The sequence below is a fragment of the Cebus imitator genome, unplaced genomic scaffold (genome assembly GCF_001604975.1).
Source record: "Cebus imitator isolate Cc_AM_T3 unplaced genomic scaffold, Cebus_imitator-1.0 Scaffold205, whole genome shotgun sequence".
Classification (NCBI taxonomy): Eukaryota; Metazoa; Chordata; class Mammalia; order Primates; family Cebidae; genus Cebus; species Cebus imitator.
In genome coordinates, this window is record NW_016107520.1 from 1,559,621 (window position 1) to 1,564,546 (window position 4,926).

General features: G+C 42.2%; 1 pseudogene; it reads left to right on the plus strand.

Moving 5' to 3' along the window:
• The first annotated feature begins 388 nt into the window (after positions 1–388).
• On the plus strand, positions 389–989 carry LOC108317661 (annotated as a pseudogene).
• Positions 990–4,926: the final 3,937 nt, after the last annotated feature.

Consider the following 4,926-nt stretch of genomic DNA (forward strand, 5'->3'; position numbering starts at 1 on the left):
AAACAGATAGTCATTACTTGCAGGGCATTTAGAGTTTAATAGGAAAGGCAAAAAATACACCACAGCAATAAAACGCAACAAGTGTTCATATGGGAGGAATGCAAGGTGAGAACATATCAAAAACCTATTCTGATGGATAATGAGAGATTAGTCCGACAATGGGAAGAAGAAGAATGCCACAGAGAGAGGAATATCAGTATTCCTCTCTCTCTAGCAGAGGACCGGTATTGCTGGAGCAGAGAGTGTGGTAGAAAGGGGTACAAGCCAAGACCAGACAGAGGAGCAGGGGTCTAATGACGATGGCCTCTGTGAGTCTTCCGGAGGAGTGTGAATTTTATCAAAAGGGCAATAGGAAGTCATTGAATAATTTAAAATAGAGGAGCAGAACGTCCCCGCCATGTCCATGGAGAGAGGCTGAGGCGGCCGAGCTTCGGCCCGAGGCACCAGGGCGCCGGGACGGCGAAGATGTCGGCTCCCTTAGTCCCGGCAAGTGTCCGGGCTGTGAGCAAGAGGAAACTGCAGCCCACCTGGGCCGCTCTCGCCCTGACACCTTCAGTAGTAAACAGGATAAAGCAGCTTCTTAAAGACAAGCCTGAGCATACAGGTGTAAAAGTTGGTTTCTGAACCAGGGGCTGTAATGGCCTTTCTTATACTCTAGAATATACAAAGACAAAAGGAGATTCTGATGAAGTTATTCAAGATGGAGTCAGAGTATTCATCGAAAAGAAAGCACAGCTAACACTTTTAGGAACAGAAATGGACTGTTGAAGACAAATTATCCAGTGGGTTTGTGCTCAATAACCCAAACATCAAAGGAACTTGTGGCTGTGGAGAAAGCTTTAATATTTGAAATCTCAGAACTCTTCCGGTTGTAGGTTCCAGGAAAGCTGGTGGAAGCCTTGGGGCTCACTGCATAAATCATGTGACTGTCACATGCTTAACATATGGCTGCCTTGTAAGGAACATAAAGTGATGTATTTTGAAAATGAGGCCAATATGTTAGTTTCAGAAGAAATGATATTTATATTCTCTGTAGGGGACAGAAAATGAGAAGCCATCACTGTCTTTGGATCATTTAGATCTCTTGCATCCTTTTAGAACCAGTTTTATTAAAGTTGACTTCCTGGGAAAAAAATAAAAAATAAAAAAAAAAAAATAAAATAGAGGAGCACAATGTGCATATTAGAACACTGTGCCTTGTACTCCCTACTGAAACACAGACACAGACAAAGGCTTGTTTACAAACACTAAGCAGCAGCAAACCTTCATATTGAGTCCCAGTTCTACCACATATTCAAATAGTCACCTGTTAGCGTTATTTTTCATTTTGGATCAGAGTGAAATATGGAAAAGGAAACCAAAAGCAGTATTGGTACTCAGAATTCTCTGGGATTCAGAGATTTCTATGAGCCAGGATAATTTAGAATACGTCTGATGCTGGCTGGAAGTGGTGGCTCACACCCGTAATCCCAGCATTTTGGGACGCCAAGGCGGGTGGATCAGGAGGTCAGGAGTTTGAGACCATCCTGGTCAACATGGTGAAACCCCGTCTCTATTAAAAATACAAAAATTAGCTGGGTATGGTGGCACATGCCTGTAATCCCAGCTACTTAGGAGGCTGAGGCAGGAGAATCACTTGAATCCGGGAGATGGAGGTTGCAGTGAGCCAAGATCGTACCACTGCACTCCAGCTTGGGCAACAAGAGCAAGACCCTGTCTCAAAAGAAAAAAGAAAAGAAAAGAAAGAAAAAGACTGATGCTTCAAAATCATAAAGGAAACTGTTTTTATAGTGTCCAGATCAAAAAGAGTGAAAGGAAACAGCCATAATATTGCCAGTGGTTATCTCTATTATCAGTCATTTTGTTTCATTCTTTAAATTTTTTGGTAGTTTCCAGATTTCTGTGTTGTTTTTATAATTGGAGAAAACATTACCCTCATTTTGAGTATAATAATAGAAATGAAGTTAAACTTTCCAGAATTTTCCTTCCTTCTTTTATTGTTTTATCATCAAAATTTCATGTTTGCATATCCTCAAGGTCATGGAGGGCATGTTTAGATTCATTATTCACTACACAGGATCCTGACGCTCTAGAGGAAAAGTCCTGAGACGCCAGACTCACACAGAGTTGATACATTCCAGCTCACCATTGATTTTTATAGAAGCGGCCTTCCTTCAGTCTCTTCTTCCCCTCAACAGCATTAATAAGGGAATTCATGTCTTCTTTCAAATTTAATGTTTAGCCTTAGCCTGCCGCTGAAGCCGGTTCCTGCAACTGACACAGCTTTCCTTCTAAAATCTTATTTTCTGAATTACCTCAGAAAACATACTTAGAGGAGTGGTAAGGGATGGGCCATTGTCAGATGTGCAACTTACTGGAATGACCTGGGTGACTTGGTAAAGGCCTTACTTGACAGTAGTGATGGGGCCTTCATTTTAAAGAGAGAGGAAAATGAGACCCAGAGAAGTTATGCATCTTGACTAAGGAATGGAGCTAATTAGTGGCGTAACTGAGTCTAGCTCACATTTTCCTACTCCTAAAATATTGTTCTCCCTCCATTATATTGCCTGCACATTAATGGTGACCACCTGGGGAGGAGGTTTTTGTAGGGGTAGGATGACAGGCTAGTGGTCTCATAACAGGGGCCAAAAGGACTAGGGAAGTGGAAGGAGTGAGGATGGAAATCAGCAGGGTAGGGGGATAGGTGCCAACCTCAGGGCAAGGCTCAAACAATGCGGTCTAATCCCAACCGGGCCAGCAGGCTGTCTTTGATTGGTCCATCCGGCTGAGTTCTCCAAGCTGTAGTGCCTGCACTGCACCCAGCTGGCAGGGTACAAACCATTTGAAAAATATCCGGAAATTGCTACACACCAGGGAGCATCTGTGAAAAGTACTGTCCACAAATGAGCTGGCAGGGGCTCAAGGACTGCCAAGTCACCCCGCTCTGGCGGGTTTGTCTGAAGGAGTTCCGGAGTTGTTTCCAAGATGGGCTACTAGGCTGCTGTAACTGCTTGGGCCTGATGGGACAGTTTTTGCAGAATGTTTCTCTAATGCAGAAAATATGTTCTAGAAAATCTATGGGTATATCAGAATCTCTTACCTAGAATCATGTTTTTCACATGTATTCATTAATAATCCTCTGGTGATTCTCTACAGTTCTTCCTCCAAAGTGAAAAATTTTTCACAAATAATTTGCTGTTTCGTAAATCTGTGTTTTTGATGCAAAAACCACCCAGGGTCATCTGACTGAAGAAATTCCAGGTCACTGAGACATTCTGTGCTTTTGTATGTTGCTGCTGGGGAATGGGAAGGGAGAAGCAGAATTAGGCCCCTTTCCCAGTGGGCTGGGATCATGGGGATTGCCCCACCCTGTTGGGAATTTGCCCAGTTTCTTATTCCAATGGCTGCTTAAGAAATCAGAGCTAGAGAAACCTAACCCAACATGTTAGCTCATCCTTTTCTAGCCCAGGCTATTCCCAATCAGAGGACAGTGATTTTTTCTTGTCATCTACATCCTAATGTCCCCTCCAAAGTGCTGATAGTGTCCTCGACAAGATATCATGTAAATATTTTGGTTTGAGCTCAGAGTCCATGTTCTTTTATCTTGTTTGGGAATGAGACTGCCTGCTGACATCTATTGACCGGTTGCTACTTTCTCTTATCTTTTCTCCTGCTGGGTAGGATCAAGGAGTTCACCAGATAAGCCTGGTCTGAGTTTTAATAAACAGTTGAAATTAAAAGAATAAAATGTTTGCTCACCATCCGAATCAAATACACCAGCTGTTTTGTTCATGAACTTCTACCTTCTTAGTGACCTGGCTGGTGGCTTCTGTTTACTTTAATCAGGTGCAAGACCATAGAGGCTGAGAAAGAAAAGAAGTCGGTGACAGAAATAACCTCACTAACAGCAAGACCTCTGGAGAAGCTAAAAACATTCCAGAGAGCGCAAACAACAGCTCTCAGAGCCGAATTCCCAAGGAGTCAGTTATGGTTTCTACAAGGGCTTTTGTCTTGCTGTTCCTGCCCCTACACTTGACCTTTCAGCTCCAGTAAGTCCAGAGGCTTTCGGTAGAGAGAACTGAGTCAGACTGTGGAAAAGAGGCTTTCGGCAGCTACGAGGTATGAGAGAGAAAGAACAAGGGGAGAGACGATTTTAAGTAGCAGTTAGTGACAGAAATGGAATCTCCCTTAATTTCTTTAAAAACAAAGGTAAAAAATGGAATTTCTTTTTATTACTTTTGGTTCCCGGATGGTGTTTTCTAACTGCATCTAAGTATCACCTGAGCCGTAAACCCCATAATATACATTGGGGTTTATTCAATGTATATTAAAAAATCTTTTCTTTTAATAAACAGGTTGGGAGTGGGGATGAAGGGTTATTTTATTTCAGAAATTCTTCAGAGATACCGAGGACTCAACCCACTGAGTCTCAGTGAAAGCCCCATAAGAGACACTGAGTTTGGCAGAGACTACTTTGTCCCTTGTCAACACAGCCCTCAGATGGGTCAAAGCTAACATTAGGAATTCATCTTCCATGTTAGCTATGTGCTCTTCAAAATAAAATAAAATCTATTGGTTGCAAAAAAAAAATGGCCAGTCACCTCACTCCTTTGTAAATCACCACTGAGTCCCACTCAGAGGAATTGTGAGAACCTTTCAAGTTACTAGTGTCCACTTATGTATTACAAGTTCCACTGACATTGCCTAGGCCAGTCCTGCTAACTACAGGATCCCCCCCACCTTTTTTTTTTTTTTTTAAATCATGGTTTTCTATGTGATTGCTGCCAAGCTCCCTTGCCAAAACCTTTTGCTTTTCTTACATTACGTAAGTATTGACAATCCCATTTCATTAAAAAATATTTCTTATTTATGTGAACTGACTCTAGTTGCCATCCACCAGTATGGATTTCACTATCCACGTGGCAA